The 17,828-nt window shown below is 41.1% G+C and overlaps 1 pseudogene; it reads left to right on the plus strand.

Annotated features, from left to right (window-relative positions):
- Positions 1-316: 316 nt before the first annotated feature.
- LOC116472205 (leucine-rich repeat-containing protein 34-like) lies at positions 317-16,999 on the plus strand (annotated as a pseudogene).
- Positions 17,000-17,828: the final 829 nt, after the last annotated feature.

Genomic DNA, 17,828 nt, shown 5'->3' on the forward strand with positions numbered 1-17,828 from the left:
GAGTTTTCCAAGGAGGGGAAATGTAGAAAAGCATCTAAAGACCTAGGGGAAGGGAACTGTGAAACTTTATAGCTTAGTGACTGACGTGGTTTGGATGTGTCCACTCCAAATCTCATGCTGAAGTGTGATCCCTAATGTTGGAGGTGGACCTAGGGGGAGGCATTTGGGTTATGGGAGCAGATCCCTCATGAATGTCTTGGTGCTGTCCTCATGGTAATGACTGAGTTCTCTATGAGTTCACACGAGAGCTGGTTGTTTAAAAGAGCACGGCATAACACGCTATCTCTCTCTCTCTCTTCTTGCTCCCTCTCCTGCCATGCGGTATACCAGCTCCCCCTCTGCCTTCCACCATGATCGTGAGCTTCCTGAGGCCTCAATAGAAACTGTGCAGATGTTGACGCCACGCTTGTACAGCCTGCAGAATCGTAAGCCAAATAAACTTCTTTCTAAAATAAATTCCCAACCTCAGGTAACCCTTTATAGCAGTATCTTTGGCTATAAAATAATATAGAAATAATATAATAGTATCTATATCACCTCATCATATAGAATAAAATAATACATGTAAAGCTCTAAGAACATTATGTGTTCATTCTGTGTCAGTACATAATGTTAGCCATGGCAATGACAAATAGAGGAAAAAGAGGAAATCCAGAATAGAGGCTGAAATAGAAAGCAGGGACCAGAACAAGATTGATCTGGTGGTGAGGTCTTGTGGAATTAACCTGAGGGGAATACTTTGGTGAATTTTAAGCAGGAATGTGGCATGATTACTTACGTATTTTAGTTGACTGGCTGCCTGGCTAAATGGAAAACAGATTGAGGGAGACAAGACTGGAGGTAGGAGAAGGGGGAGGACAAGAGTGAAATGAGGACAGCACTTGCTTTTTGTGCACACCTTAAGGAGGCACCAAAATATTTGGGGATCAAGATAAATGAAATTTTAATGCAATATTTTACAAAATCAAATTAATGCAAAAAAACCATGATGAACAACTTATGAAAATTTAAATAAAGCAGGGTTATTAGGGAGTTCATTGAAAGGATGTTCTAATAATCCAAGTCAGAGATGATGAGAGCCTAAAGCAGAGGGGTAGCACTGGATATGATGATAGTTGGACAGACTAAGGAAACCCATGGAAGGAATTGGGTGAGGAGAGGGTCTGGTAATATGTTTTACTGAGAGAGTTACACAAAAGCAGGCAGAAGTTTACCTGGCAGCATGGGCAGAATGTGTCAAGGAGGAAATTCAGTTCTATTTTGCACATATTGAGCTTAAGAAGCCTCTGATTCATTCAACTGGAGATTCTAGTCAGCAGTTGAAATATGTAACTACAATGAAGCAAAACCTGTTACCTATACACATCCCCAGCTTTTCTATTTCTTACATGTTAACCTCTAAATTTCTTCACTAATGTTTTCTTCCCAGTTCCTGACCAGTTCTTTGGGAGGAAAGAAAAGGATCTTAAAGGACCTAAATCCTTGGGGTATAGAAGCAAGTTGGGAGCTAATTTTTGGAAGGGAGAGGACAAGAGAGTGTCAGGCATGAGTTAGAGTGACTGATTTTCCCTTTGTTCCTGAACCATTTCCAGATCATTACATTTTTACTCTCATTGTTTCTTTATGTTCGTGACATCAGCTGTGTCAACCTCTAATCTCTGTTGGTGCTGTCACTTACTGACAACGTGGCCATTTTCTCTTTCTCATCAAAGACTTTGACCCCTTGGATGTACCACACACTACATCGTAAAATTATCTAAACTCTTTCACTCTTAGTTCATACATTCCAACATACCTCTCTAGAACTTTAATGTTCCAACTCTTCCCTCAATCATTCCTATTATATTGGTTCCTTGAGCTCATAAATACTTAATACGGCTGGGCACGGTGGCCTGTAATCCCAGCACTTTGGGAGGCTGAGGTGAGCAGATCACCTGAGGTCAGGAGCTCGAGACCGGCCTGGCCAACATGGTGAAACCCTGTTTCTACTAAAAATATAAAAATTTGCCGGGCATGGTGGCAGGTGCCTGTAATCCCAGCTACTCTGGAGGCTGAGGCAGGAGAATTGCTTGAACCTAGTACGCGGAGGTTGCAGTGAGCCAAGATCTCACCATTGCACTCCAGCCTGGGCGACAAGAGCCAACAGCAAGACTCCGTCTCAAAAAAGAACAAAAAAATACTTAATGGCCCTTGATCCCCTCGACTGGATGTCTATCAGCACCTTTCCACCTCACCTCCCACCCCTATTCAGATAACACCAAAGTGACCCGTCTTTTCAGCCATTTTTGTGCCAATATCCTCACTTTCCATGCTGTATCCGAAACAACCATCATTTGGGGGTCTGATAGACCCTCAAATCTGAAAGCATGGAAAAAAACTAAAGCTTTGCTCAGAGTCCTGCGGTAGATCTGTCCTGAGCATGTACCTTTCTCTAATTTGCCACATAGTTTAGGGCAGAGGTTTACAAACTACGGACCCCACAGATCAAATCAACCTGCTGCCTATTTTTGTATGGCCCACAAGCTAAGAATTGTTTTTTTTGTTTTTAAACTGTTGAAAAAAAATCAAAGGAAGAGTAATATTTTGTGACATGAAACGTGTTAAATTGAGATTTCAGTGAACACAAGTGTTACTGGAACACAGCCATGCTCATTTGTTTATATATTATCTATGGCTGATTTTATACTACAAAGGCAGAGTTGAATAGCTGTGATTGAAACTGTATGGCCTGCAAATCCTAAAATATGTACTATCTGGCTCTTTACAGGAAAAGCTTGCCTACTCCTGGTCTAGCAGGTTTATTGTCTACTTTCTCTGTACTAATACCTGGGCTGTTAAATATTTGCTAGAGAAAATCCATCAATCATATAGATTGGTGCCACAATACGTTCACAATTTTCTAACCCCTCCTGGAAAGTCAACATTACCTGGAAACCCTCTAATTTTCCTCGTCAGCTCTCTCTCCTCATTTCTTCAGCCTTTCACTTTTCCTACTCTTCTAAGCCTCCGAAACCCTTCACTCCCTCATTTCAAAAGATGCTTCAGTCCTACTTCAAAGTGAAAATAGAAACCATCAGATTACACTCCCTCAGTTTCCTGCTACTGCACCTACAAATTTGCCCACAGCTGCCTTCATCCTTTATTTACTACCTCTTGTTTCAGAAGTGGGAACTTTTCACTCATTTAAAGCAATTTCTTCGACCAGTGCCTTGACAGTTCATTTTATGTGTCAAGTTGTCTGGGTTAAGTGATACACAAATAGCTGATAAAACATTTCTGGGTGTGTCTGTGAAGGTGTTTCCAGAAGAGATTAGCATTCGGCTCAGTAGACTCAGTAAAGATAATCCACCCTTGCCAATGTAGGCAGGCACCATCCAATCCCTTGAGTGCCCAGATGGAACAAAAAGGCAAATTCTCACTCTCTTGTGTGGCTGAAACAACCATCATCCCCTGCCTTGGAATATCAGAGTTCCAGGCTCTCAGGACTCACGCCAGCAACCCCTATACACGTACACTACTTGTCCCCAGCTTTCAGGCTTTTGAACTGAGAGTTACAGCATTGGCTCCCCTGATTCTCAGGCTTTTAGATTCAGACTGAATTACACTATTAGCTTTCTTGGTTCTCCAGCTTGCAAAACAGTGTATCATTCTAATTCTTGTCTTCCATAATCACATGAGCCAATTCCCGTAATAAATACTCTCATATATCTATCTTTCTATGTATCCTATTAGTTGTAATTCTCTAGAGAACCTTAACTAATACAGATTTTGGTAACAAGAGTGATTCTAGAGGAACAGAATTTTTTAAATGAGTTTTCTGAATTGGTTTTTGGGTTTCTGGAACTGGCTCTTTAATCTGATTAGATCTAAAAATGCTAAGGATCTCATTTCCAGTAGTAAAGAAAGCACTAATAGTCCATGCTGTGAACTGTTTATAGAAATATGCAAAATATCTGCATTGGATATTCCTAATCAACCCCTTATAAGAGGCAAGGAGGTGAGTAACTCTGTATATGATAGTTTCAAATATTTTTGTAAAACTGAAAAATACAATGATGTTGATTGGTTGTTACTAATGCCACTGGATAAAATAATGAAAGAAATTGATGAGCTCAGGAATTTAAAATCCCAGGTCAAGCACAGCATAAATAACCTAAGAGCTTCTATGTGTGTCATAAAAGACAGCCTTATTTCCTATAGTGTAGGGTATCTACTGTCAAAGTATAGGCACCGACTGGGAAAGAATGAGATCCTATAAGTTGGAATGCGGACATGTGGGAAGACAGACCCTGATGAACCTGAGGACCTTGAGTACCTAAATTCTGATTAGTCCTCTTTGCCGGTAGATGAGGTCTTGTCACCCTCCGCAAAGGCCTCCCCAACCCAAATGGACTAAGACAAGTGCCCTGGATGCCTTCCTCTTCTCCAGTGTCCTACAGCCAGTGATTAGCCCTTCTGTGTCTTGAAGCTTAACATTTCCCTGTCTATTGGTTCCTTATCATTAACATTTTTTTGAGACCAGTATCTGGAGTGAAGTGGTACAATTATGGCTCACTGCAGCCTTGACCTCCTGGGCTCAAGTGATCCTCCCATCTCAGCCTCCCAAGTAGCTGGGTCCACAGGGGTGTGCCACAGCACCAAGCTAGTTTTTTTATTTTTTACAGAGATAAGGTCTTCCTGTATTTCTCAGGCTGTCTCAAACTCCCAGGCTCAAGCGATCCTCCCTCCTCAGCCTCCCAAAGTGCTGGAATTACAGGCGTGAGCCACTGGACCTGGTCCTCCTTACCATTAGCATTTTGATGATGCTATTACCAGTTGACACATTTAGTCTCACACTCTCCTCCTTGAAACAATTTGTTCACTTGGTTTCCAGGATATCCCATTTCCAGTTTTCCTCCTTCTTCAATGGGCCACTCCTCCACTGTCTCGTTTACTGGTTTCTTCTCATGTCTCCTGCCTATAAACCATAGTTTTCGAACTTTTTGGTATCAAGACCCCATTTACATTCTTAAAAATTATTAAAGCTCTCACCGGGCGCGGTGGCTCACGCTTGTAATCCCGGCACTTTGGGAGGCCGAGGCGGGCGGATCATGAGGTCAGGAGATCGAGACCACGGTGAAACCCTGTCTCTACTAAAAATACAAAAAAAAAAAAATTAGCCGGGCGTGGTGGCGGGCGCCTGTAGTCCCAGCTACTCGGAGAGGCTGAGGCAGGAGAATGGCGTGAACCCGGGAGGCGGAGCTTGCAGTGAGCCGAGATCGCGCCACTGCACTCCAGCCTGGGTGAGAGAGCGAGACTCCGTCTCAAAAAAAAAAAAAAAAAAAAAAAAAATTATTAAAGCTCTCAAAGAGCTTTTGGTTATGTGGCTTTTATCCATCAGTTATGACTGTATCAGAAATTAAAGTTGAGACTTAAAAAGAATTATTGATTAATTTGTTTAAACATAATAATTAGAAACCCACTACATGTTAACAGAAATACAATTTTTATGAAAAAATAGCTACATTTTCAAAACCTACATACAATTTTTATGGAAAAAAACTGTTTTTCAAAACAAGTTATTGAGAAAACTGGTATTGTTTTATAGTTTTGAAAATATATTTACTGTCTAGCCTGGGGCTAGGTTCTGCAAACTACAGCCTATTGGACAAATTCAGACCACTGCTTATTTTTATAAATATTTATTGGAATACAGCCATGTTCATTAACTTACATAGTATTTGTGACAGCTTTCTCACTACAATGAAAGAGTTGCGTATTTGTGACAAAGAGAGACTATGTGGTAGGCAAGTCCTAAAATGTCAACTGTTTGGATTTTTATGGAAAAGGTTTGCCCACTCCTAGTGTAGTTTAAAAGAAGACAGCTGGAGTGTCATTTCTCCTTCTAATTCAATCTATCCTAATGCATTGTTTGGGTTGAAGGATATGAAGAAAATCTGACCTAACTTAGGTAATATATTTGGAAAAAGGAAGAGTATTTTAATAGCCTTTTGAAATAATTTTGGATGTTCCGCTTTGATTTTGTACCTGAACTCTAAGTGGTAGTTTCTTGAAGGTCACTTGTAAAGTGCAATCTAAAACTGTATCAGTAAACTTTTTGTACTCAGTTATGTGAAAATCTATTGTCTATCCTGCACTTTAAATGGCTTTTTTACCCATTCATGATTTTGTAACATTATGCATTGGTCAGTTAGAAAATATTAGTTCCCTGACTTATGCAGATTTTTCAAATGTTGACACATCTCATTATATAATATCAAAAAATCACATTTCTTAATATCACTACTGATCTCACCTGACAATATTGGGAAGCTGTCAAGCTTACAGAGGAAAATCTTCCAAAACTTTTGCTTGAAAGTTTAAATGTTATCACTGGCAACAAATACAGTCAGTTGTTTTCCTTCAAGTGACAAGGTCACTTGGTTTATTTTCTTTTTTTTTGTTTTTTTTTTTTTTTGAGATGGAGTCTCGCTCTGTCACCCAGCCTGGAGTGCAGTGGCGCTATCTCGGCTCACTGCAAGCTCCACCTCCCGGGTTCCCGCCGTTCTCCTGCCTCAGCCTCCCAAGTAGCTGGGACTACAGGCGCCCACCACCACGCCCGGCGAATTTTTTTTGTATTTTTAGTAGAGACGGGGTCTCACCGTGTTAGCCAGGATGGTCTCGATCACCTGACCTCGAGATCCGCCCGCCTCGGCCTCCCAAAGTGTTGGGATTACAGGCGTGAGCCACAGCGCCCGGCCTATTTGGTTTATTTTCAAGAAAATGTCTGCCAAAAACCCAAGTTTGAATAAACCGAATTTTTCTGTTAGTTGATTTTCAGATAAAAAAATGGGTTCCATAAAGAAAGTCATCCAGCCTGCAATTCAAACAATGGCACAAGTGTCTTTCCTTGAGCCAATCGAAGTATTTTACTTTGGACCAGAAGTACTTTATGAGAAGTTTCCATGTTTTTATACAGAATGTTGTTAATAAATAGATGTGTAATAAAGGATCATCAGGAATGGTTACTCTCTCCTCAAGGGCATTCTTACATTTTCGTTTTAAACTACAAGAGCAATAGTTGGCATTTCATTTTAAACTACAAGAGCAACAGTGGTGAAGCATACAATATTCTAATTGAGTTTAGTACCACTGTCTTTGATTTATGCTAAAGTGACAGCAATTTACCCACCATTGTTTTTGTATTTCAGTGCGATTGTCAACACACACACACACACAAAGGCAGATAATATCTTTCTATGATTATGAAAATGTAGTTTTGACCTCCAGGTTTCCATATAAGAGTCTTAGGGAACCCCATGGGACCACAGATCATACTTTGAGAACAGCTGCCCTAAACATTGAAGTGTCTGTCTCAGAATTTAGTTATTGGATCTTCTCTTCTCAATTTGCTCTAAGTCCCTAGAAAATTCCATCTAGCCTCATGGCTTTCAATCTTATTTATATGCTCACAACTCTTAAGTTTATATCTCATATATAAATCAAGAATCATTGTCCTGCAGACTGGATGTCTATAGGTATTTCTAACTTAACATTCCTGAATAGAATCCCTGATTTTATTGTCCTCCCCCAGCTTACTAGTTTTGCCCTCTTTCCCATGTCATCATCTGGCAAAAAATCCATGAGACTTCTTGATTCTCTTTCTTTCACCTCACATTAAATCTATCAACAAACTTTCTCATAATTTAGAACCCAGATTCTGACCATTTCTCATCATCTGCACTGCTACTACCTGACTGCTACCATCATGTCTCATCTAGCTTACTGTATCACCTTGCTAAATTGTCTCCCTCCTTCTTCCTTTGGCTACCTATGTTGTTGTGGTTTTTTTTTTCCAACATAGCAACCAGAGTAATCTTCTTGAAAGGTCGGATCATGTCACTCTGGCTCAAAATATTCGAATGTCTTCCCATCTCACTCAAAATAAAAACCAAAATTCTTACAATGCTGTATTAATTACCTGTTACTGCACAAAAATCAACCCCAAAACTTAGTGCCTTGAAATATCATCCATTTTATTTGCTCATAATTTTATGGGCCAGTGCAACTCGAGCTGGACTCAAATGAGATATTCTTCTATTGGTATTGCTGGGAATTACTCACGTGACTGAAGTCGTGAGGTAGCTTGACTGGGGCTAGATTGTCTGAAAAATGCACTTACATGCCTGGAGGTTAGTGCTGCTGTTGGTTGCGCCAAATGACTCCAGCATGAAGCCTACTAGCTCAGGCTTTTTTATATGGCAACCTCAAGGCTGTAAGAGAGGGCAAAGCAAATCACAGTACCAAGCCTGGAGTCAATGTGGTGCTGCAGGATATTTTCTTTTTTTTTTTTTTTTTTTTGAGACGGAGTCTTGCTCTGTCGCCCAGGCTGGAGTGCAGTGGCGCGATCTCGGCTCACTGCAAGCTCCGCCTCCCGGGTTCACGCCATTCTCCTGCCTCAGCCTCTCTGAGTAGCTGGGACTACAGGCGCCCGCCACCACGCCCGGCTAATTTTTTGTATTTTTACTAGAGACGGAGTTTCACCGTGGTCTCGATCTCCTGACCTCGTGATCCGCCGGCCTCGGCCTCCCAAAGTGCTGGGATTACAAGCGTGAGCCACCGCGCCCGGCCGCTGCAGGATATTTTCTTGATCCCTTTGCAGGACTTGCGACAGAAGTGCCCCTTTAACTCAGCCCACCCAGCTCAACCCCTCACAGGTGGGAGAACTTAGGTACCATAAGAAGCAAACTCCACTCACTGGGGTCTGCTGTGCTCCACTCCTCAGGAGAGGGAGTGCTCAAGTGAGCAAGTGTGGGAACCAGCTGCTTTAGCATCAGCGGGAGCAAACTCCGTGCAGGCCCCACGGCAGCATCCAGGTTGAGGTGCCCATGACTCCAAGGTCCCAGAGGGTGTGTTACAGTGCTCCCTTAGCTCTGCTGTCCGCAAACAGCAGTGTCACACCGGGCAGCTGCCCTCCACCAGTGAGGGCAAAGGGCCAGTATGACAGCTTTTTTTGGGTACCCGTGCTTAGTGCATCCCGAATTCTTTTCTGGTGCCCAAAAGGAATGAGGTCATACAGACGAACTGAAGCATGGTGAATGTGGAGAATTTTATTGAGTGATGAAAGCAACTCTCAGTGGAGAGGGGAGCCGGAAAGGGGATGAGAAGGGCAGGTTGCTCTCCCCTGAGGTTAAGTCACCTCTCTGTCTCTTCTGAAGTCAAATTGCCTCTTTCTGACATCCAGCTGCTTTCTCTGAAGTCAACTTGCTTCTTCCCAACATCCAGCCACTTCTCTCTGCCAGCTGAGTCTGGAGTCTTTACAGACACAGGATGAGATGGGGAAGGCCGTAGTTTTGGAACAGGCAACATTTGATTGGTAGAAAGACATTATTCAGAATGAACCAATAGGGAGGGAAAGAGCAGGCACACAGGGATGCAAGTTCTCACTTTGGGTGCTGGATTTCAGGCTTTTCAGCTGGAAGGTGGGGTTTTGCCAGAGATCCACCCCTGTCTGCCTAGAATTTCTCTTCCTCCAGCCTCTATCATTGGATCAGTGGGAGGGGTCTAACAAAGTATGGACCAGTGATGTGCCAAGGGCGGGACCGTGAGAGCAGCCTATCTTAAGAGCAGGCACTAAGCAGATGTATTGTCCATTGAGAATCTTGAAACAGTACTAAAACCTACTAAAAATTACTTTCATTTTTATTAGCACAGTGAGCCATTAATTCTAGATAATGGCAATGATAGCATATTCCTTCCTGAAAAATAATTTTGTTGGTTTAGTTTTAGTAATTGTTACAGATACTATTACATTTTATTTTATTCTATGATTATTGTTTTTTATGATATGGAGTCTCGCTCAGTTGCCCAGGCTGGAGTGCAGTGGTGCGATCTCGGCTCACTGCAATCTCTGCCTCCCAGTTTCAAGGGATTCTCCTGCCTCAGCCTCCCAAGTAGCTGGGATTATAGGCACTCACCACCGTGCCCCACTAATGTTTTGTATTTTTAGTAGAGATGAAATTTTACCACGTTGGACAGGCTGGTTTTGAACTTGTAACCTCAAGTGATCTGCCTGCCTCGGCCTCCCAAAGTGCTAGGATTACAGGCGTGAGCCACCAGGCATGAGGTTAAGAGGTGACTTAACCTCAGGGGAGAGTGACCTGCCCTTCCCATCCCCTTTCCAGCTCCCCTCTCCACTGAGAGTTGTTTTCATCACTCAGCCACATTTTAATTACTTTTTAAATAAACGTTTTATTCTACATGGTAGCTAATTCAGAGAATTTCCAATTATATAGTTGCCTCCAACACACACAGACTCAGCTACCTGTGTTGGTTGCAAAATTACATTTGCAACATTTATGAATAATTTGAGCTCCCTTGGATCCTGTCTCCAATCCCCATAGCACTACCTATTCCTGAATTTATATAGTAGATTCTAAATTAGAAACCAGGCTGGGCACAGTGACTCATGCCTGTAATCCCAGCACTTTGGGAGGCTGAGGCAGGAGGATCGCTTGAGCCAAAGGGTCAAAGTTCAAATGGTTAGGCAGACAGAAAAGCCATTAAATAAGTCAATGTGCTTTTTAGTGTTTATTTGCTCTTTATTTTTTACTGGCAGCATTGTATAAAAGTTGAAGAGAAGAATATTTTTACTATGTTTCTTTTCTGATCATTATTATGAGTCATTTTATTTTATGATTATTTCTGAGAATAATTTTTTCATGTCAAAGAGGGAGTTGTTAAAAATTATCTGCTTGGAAGATGAAAAAATTTCTGGAAATGGATGTTGGTGATGGTTGCCAGCAATGTAAATGTATTTAATGACACTGAATTGCACACTTAAAAGAGTCTAAAATGACAAATTGTATGCCATGTATATTTTACCACAATTTAAAAAAAACCTGCTTGGGCCACACTCCAAAGTATTAAATTGGAATATCTCGGGGTGGGACCTAAGTATCTTTTCTATTTGTTATTTGTAAGTTTACTTTGAAAGTAGTAAAGAACAGAATAAGTACTGAGAAAATGGGATTTGTGATGGAGAGGGCAGATCTGAAAATTTTCTAAAAAAAGAAAAAGCCACAAAAACAGATTAAAATAATGAGAAAGGAGGTGATAAAGATGGAGAAGAGTAAAAAAAAAATCAAATTTAATAAGTGTAGGATTGCCTGAGGAGCAAATGAGAACAATGGGAACAGAAACAAAAATCAAAGATGTGATTGAGGAAAATGTGGCTGAGACCAAAAAAAAAAAAAAGGAAACAACCAATTTGAGCCTATAAATTAGAAAAGCTTGCTGTATTTTAGGCAAAGTCAGTAACAGGGGACTCATATCTTTATAGAGCCTAAAGAGAATGATCGTTCATTTTGTATTACCAATAAATTCTGGTTAAAAAAATTCTTCTGTGGGTCAAATGTACTAGGTATACCACTGGTTATGTATACAAGGTAGCATACTTCACTTGGAACGATTATGGAAACAATCTACCATAAAGCCTTATGAAATAGGTGACCACAGGTGGAACACAGTGGCTCACCTCTGTTATCCCAGGACTTTGGGAGGCTGAGATGGGCAAATGGCTTGAGCCCAGGAGTTCAAGACCAGCCTGGGCAACATGACAAAACACCGTATCTACAAAAAATACAAAAATTAGCTGGCTGTGGTGACACACACTTGTAGTCCCAGCTACTTGGGAGGCTGAGGTGGGAGGATCACCTGAGCCTGGGAGATCAAGACTGCAGTGAGCCATGATTGCACCACTGCACTCCAGCCTGGGTGACAGAGTGAGACTGTGTCAAAAAAAAAAAAAAAAAGTGACCACATATCCTACTGCCTGCTCACTTTAGCATCTTCCCGGATTTTTCATTTTAAATAAAATGTGATTATCATTTTAAATAAAATATAATAATGCAATAGATGCATTTTAATAATCTGAGATGATTTTGGTAAGCCTTCACTTTATACTTCCAGCTTCTGTCACGGTCTCTTCTAGTAGTATGAGAGATGTAAGTGCACCAAACAGAGACTTCAGCTACATACATGTTAAATCTTAAATGTGATCAGGTTATCACTCTTTCCCCAGCCCTTTCCAGACATAAAATAACTTAGCTCCATTTTGAAGATACCCATTCAGGGAATCTGTGAATATAAAAAAGTTCACTTGGACATGAGCAGTGAGGAGCAGCTGAAGTTGGTCTCAGGAGGCAGTGAGTGAGGTAATTAATTAACACAGCTGTTCCTTCCAGCCACTTAGTTTATCAGCCAGTCGTGCCACGACCTGTGCCTGGCATCTGTTTTAGCTTGCAAGATGCACGTATCCACCAGTCTACCAGTCCCTGGAGATGAGTGAGAAATATAATAAATTGTGGTTAGAAGTACATCGGTTAGAAGTACGTGAGATACATGCAGGGAATAAAGGTGGCACAGTCCTACTGTAAAAGTATATTGAGAAGTCTGGAAATTTTTTTTTTTTTTGAAACGAAGTTTCGCTCTTGTTGCCCAGGCTGAAGTGCAATGCTGCGATCTGGGCTCATTGCAACCTCCGCCTCCCGGGGTCAAGTGATTCTCCTGCCTCAGCCTCCTGAGTAGCTGGGACTACAGGCATGCGTGACCATGCCGAGCTAATTTTTAGTAGAGACGAGATTTCTCCATCTTGGTCAGGCTGGTCTTGAACTCCTGACCTGAGGTGATCTGCCCACCTCAGCCTCCCAAAGTGCTGGTATCACAGGCGTGAGCCACCACGCCTGGCCGGGAATTTTTAGTACTATGTTTTGTCATTCGTTGCACAATTCACATATAAAATAGCTTAGTTATACTATTGAGTGGTAATGTATTTTTATTTTATAATAAGCCTTTTTAGCAATAATGTACTTAAAAATAATGTAAGCACATTGTATTAGTCTGTTAAGGTTGCTGTAACAAAGTACCCACAATGTGGGTGGCTTAAAGAACATAAATTCACTGTCTCACAGTTCTGAAGGCTAGAAGTCCAAAATCAAGCTGTCAGTGGGAATGTTTCCTTCTGAGGGCTATGAAAGAAAATCTGTTCCATGCCTCTACCCTAGCTTCTGGTGAATTGCTGGCAAACTTTGGCATTCCATGGCTTGCAAAAATACCACCCCAATTCTCTGCCGTTATTTTCATATGGCATTTCCCTTGTGTTCATGTCTGTGTCCAAATTTCTCCCTTTTTGTAAGGACACCGTCACATTGGATTAGAGGGGCACTCTACTCCAGTATTACCTCATCTTAACTAATTAAGCCTAAAATGACCCTATTCCCAAATAAGATCATATTCTGCAGTACTGGTGCTAGGACTTTAATATGCAAATTTGTGGCGGTGGGCTGGGGCACAATTCAACCCATAACATACATGTTTAATGAAAAAATTACTGTGTTTCCATTTCCTAAGAACATGAATGGTGGACGTGTTATTTGAACAGCATATTTGCCACTATTTACATCTACCATAGGGACCATAGTAATATCACCCACTACTGAAAATCCAAAATAAACAAATCACTTAAAGAAACATTGGCTTCTACTTTAAAAGTGAATACTTAATTTTAAAAGACTGTACCCAGAGACAAAAATTTAAAATATGAAGATGTATAAAGCCTATTTACATATCACTTTGTGAAGCACACCTTTGGATTAGATCAATGTTTCAATTAATTTTGCCCATTTCTATTGAAACTTCTTTTGTGCACTTATGAAAAGTGGAGCAATAGCTCTTAAGGTGTTGGCTCCATTAGCAGAAGGAAAGGCTTTGCAAACAGTTAAATGGTGGCTGTTTTTTTTTTTCCAGTGTTATCAGATACTTAAAATAAAATATCAGTTAATTTCAGTAATAGAGTTTCTTCATCCAATTTATAGAATCAAAACAAATCTTTTGGAAGGCCATTATTCTGCCTAAAGTGAAATATCTAACATTATTGTAAAGGCTTTTGTAAATTCTGTTTAAAAATCTTTCAGGGCTGAGTGTGGTGGCTCATGCCTATAATCCCAGTACTTTGGGACACCAAGGTGGGAGGATCACTTGAGTCCAGAAATTCAAGACCAGCCTAGACAACACACTGGGACCTCATCTCTACAAAAAATTAAAAAATTAGCCAGGAATGGTGGTGTGCACCTATAGTCCCAGCTACTTGGGAGGCTGAGCTGGGAGGATCACTTGAGCTGGGGAGGTTGAGGCTGCAGTGAGCCGTGGTCATGCTACTGCACTGCGGCCTGTGCTGCAGAGCAAGACCCTGTCTCAAACAAACAAAAACAAAACAACAACAACAACAACAAAAGCTTTTAGCATTGAATGGTGGCACAGCTGCTGCAGCCTGTGGGGTGGGAGGAGTACGTGGAGCAGCTGGTAGGATGCTGCCTCTGCCCTGGCTGGTTCATCCCCTCTGGCCCCCATTCTGGCCACAACTCTGGCATTGGCCCCAGTGGGCATAATTAGAAGAAGGAAGCACATTAAACATTGCTGTTAATAATTACTTATTGATAGTAAAAAGAGTGACAGGTGAAGATTTTTGGATTCTTTCTAAAATTTTTTTTTGAGACGGAGTCTCGCTCTGTCACCCAAGCTGGAGTGCAGTGGCATGATCTCAGCTCACTGCAAGCTCTGCCTCCCAGGTTCACACCATTCTCCTGCCTCAGCCTCCCAAGTAGCTGGGACTACAGGCACCTGCCACCACATCCAGCTAATTTTTTGTATTTTCAGTAGAGAAGGGGTTTCACCTTGTTCGCCAGGATGGTCTCGATCTCCTGACCTCGTGATCTGCCCTCCTCGGCCTCCCCAAGTGCTGGGAATACAGGCTTGAGCCACTGCACCCATTCTCTTTCTAGAATTTTAAATAGTTAACTAGCCTGGGTGCAGTGGCTCATGCCCATAATCTCAGAAATTTGGGAGGCCAAGGCAGGAGGATCACTTGAGCCCAGGAGTTCAAGGCTTCAGTGAACTATGATAGTGCCACTGCACAATCTTAGTTCTTTTATGTTTAAAAGAATCAGTTATATATTAAGAGTTTGGATGTTAGATATAACCTCTTAAGTGATGTTGGCACATACTACAGTGTAAAACTACTTCAGAAATAACTTAATCTCATTTACTTAAACCTTATGTTTGATGATACTGGGCCTGAAGGAGGAGAATTTTTATTTATTTATTTATTTTTAAATAGAGTTTCGCTCTATTGCCCAGGCTGGACGGTAGCAGTATAATCTTGGCTCACTGCAACCTCCACCTCCCAGGTTCAAGCAATTCTTCTGCCTTAGCCTCCAGAGTAGCTGGGATTACAGGCATGCGCCACCATCCCTGGCTAATTTTTGTATTTTCAGTAGAGACAGGGTTTCACCATGTTGGCCAGGCTGGTATTGAACTCCTGACCTCAGGTGATCCACCTGCTCGGCCTCACAAAGTGCTGGCATCACAGGCAGGAGCCACTGCACCCAGCCAAGGTGGAGAATTGATTGGCAAAGTGCTAAACAAGAACACAACTCTGAAATACCTAAGAATGACTGGAAACAAGATTAAAAATAAGAGTGGAATATTTTTTGCTGCAATGCTGCAAATTAATTCATCCTTAGAGAAAGTAGGTCTGGGTTACTGTGATCTGGGAATGCAAAATGTGATAGCATTTGCTACGATACTAACTCAAAACAAAGCAATTAAGGGAATAAACCTAAACTGACCTATGCAGTATGGCAAACAGAAAGAGTCCACAGCCCACGTAGGCCATATGTTGAAAGAAAATAACTGCCTTGTTCAACTACACATGTGTAAGCATAATATAAAAAACTGTGCATAACTACACATGTGTAATTATATATAAAAATATATAAAAAACTGTGTATAATAATATAATATAAATATAATATAATATAAAAATAATATAAAAAACTGTGTATAACTACACATGTGTAAGCATAATATAAAAAACTGTAGTATACAACAATTACGTGTTATTCACTGTATCTGACCAGTAGCCTATGCTACCTTGATGTCAGCTGCAATCAAATAACTCAGGATGGAATTATGTATCTGGCTGATGTAAAAGCAATATTACCCTAGAAACAGTAGATTTTTCTTTTAACAGAATAGAATATGCAGGAGCTAAGTATCTCCAAGAAATTTTTACTTCACACAATGGGAGTCTTAAAGCATTGTCAGTAGTAAGCAACAACATAGAGAAGGACTTGCACTTTCACAATCAATGAAAACAAATCCCACATTTTCTAATATCTACATTTGGAGAAACAAATTTAGCCTGGGCAACATAGCGAGACCCCATCTCCACAAAAAAATTGCAAAAATTAGCTAGCCATGGTGGTGCGTGCCTGTAGTCCTAAGCTACTTGGGTGGCTGAGGTGGTAGGATCACCTGAGCCCAGGGAGGTCAAGGCTGGAAGTGAGCTGTGATGGTGCCACTGCACTCCAGACTGAGCAACGTGAGACCCTGTCTCAAAAACAAAACAAAACAAAAACAAATTTGATGAGGCTACATGTGTATCATGTTCAGACATAATTCAAATAGGCCATCTAAGAACAGACAATAGGCCAGGTGAACTGGCTCATGCCTGTAATCCCAGCACTTTGGGAGGCTGAGACAGGCAGATCACTTGAGGCCAGGAGTTCGAGACCAGCCTGGCCAATATGGGGAAACTCTGTCTCTACTGAAAATACAAAAATTAGCTGGTCACGGTGGCACACACCTGTAGTCCCACCTACTCAGGAGGCTGAGGCACAAGAATTGCTTGAACCCAGGAGGCGGAGGTTGCAGTGAGCTGAGATCACACCACTGTACTCCACCTGGGCGACAGAGCAAGACTCTGTCTCACGAATAAATAAATAAATAAACAAAAGCAGATAACACAGATGTGGAGTTATTTGTGGTGGACACAGAAGGCTCCAATGACCTTAAAAAACATTATTATTGAACACCAACTTATGGAGAAGTTTAGAGTCTCTCATCTAATGCAGATTTTGCTCTTGTTCCAGTAAGTCAACATCTAAGAAAAAGAAGATAAAATATCTTTTTTTTTTTTTTTTTTTTTTGAGATGGAGTCTCGCTCTGTCGCCCAGGCTGGAGTACAGTGGCGCAATCTTGGCTCACTGAAACCTCTGCCTCCAGGGTTCAAGCGATTCTCCTCCCTTGGCCTCTTGAGTAGCTGGGATTATAGGCATGTGCCACCACGCTCGGCCAAATAAAATTATTTTTATACATTTGTCTTATTGCTTTCACAGAGATTTTTATAGCTTATTAAATTTTTCTTTCATAAATTAAAACAAGTTACTTTTATCAAATGTATAAAAGGTAATCACTATATTAAAGTTTGTATAACTGTCCATTGTGGGAAAAAGAAAGCTTTCAGCACTGAAACATAATTTTTGCAAAAATTATTCATCTAAACACAGACGCTGGTGAGTCACAGAATCATGGTAAAGACAATGATCCTAATGAATTAAGAAATCTGTGGAGCAAAGTGTACTTAGAATTGGTTTTGGTGCACAAAGTTATGAATTTTGTGCAGACACATACCTCAGAAAAAGAGCTAAAGATGCAAATAAGCACATGTAAAGATGTTCAATATCATTAATCACTAGAGCAGTACAAATGAAAACCACAGTGAGATAACACTATACAATCTGTACTAGTCTGCTTGGCTATCACAACAGAATACCACAGAATGGACTGCAACAGGAATTTATTTTCTCACATTTCTGGAGGCTGGAAGTCCAAAATTAAGAACCCGTATGTTGGTTTCTGGGGAGGCCTCTTTTCCTGGCTTACAGATGGTGGCTTCTTGCTGTGGCCTCACGTGGCCTTTCCTCTGTGCACGTGAATTCCTGGTGTTT

Source organism: Hylobates moloch, unplaced genomic scaffold (assembly GCF_009828535.3).
Source record: "Hylobates moloch isolate HMO894 unplaced genomic scaffold, HMol_V3 SCAFFOLD_8, whole genome shotgun sequence".
Classification (NCBI taxonomy): Eukaryota; Metazoa; Chordata; class Mammalia; order Primates; family Hylobatidae; genus Hylobates; species Hylobates moloch.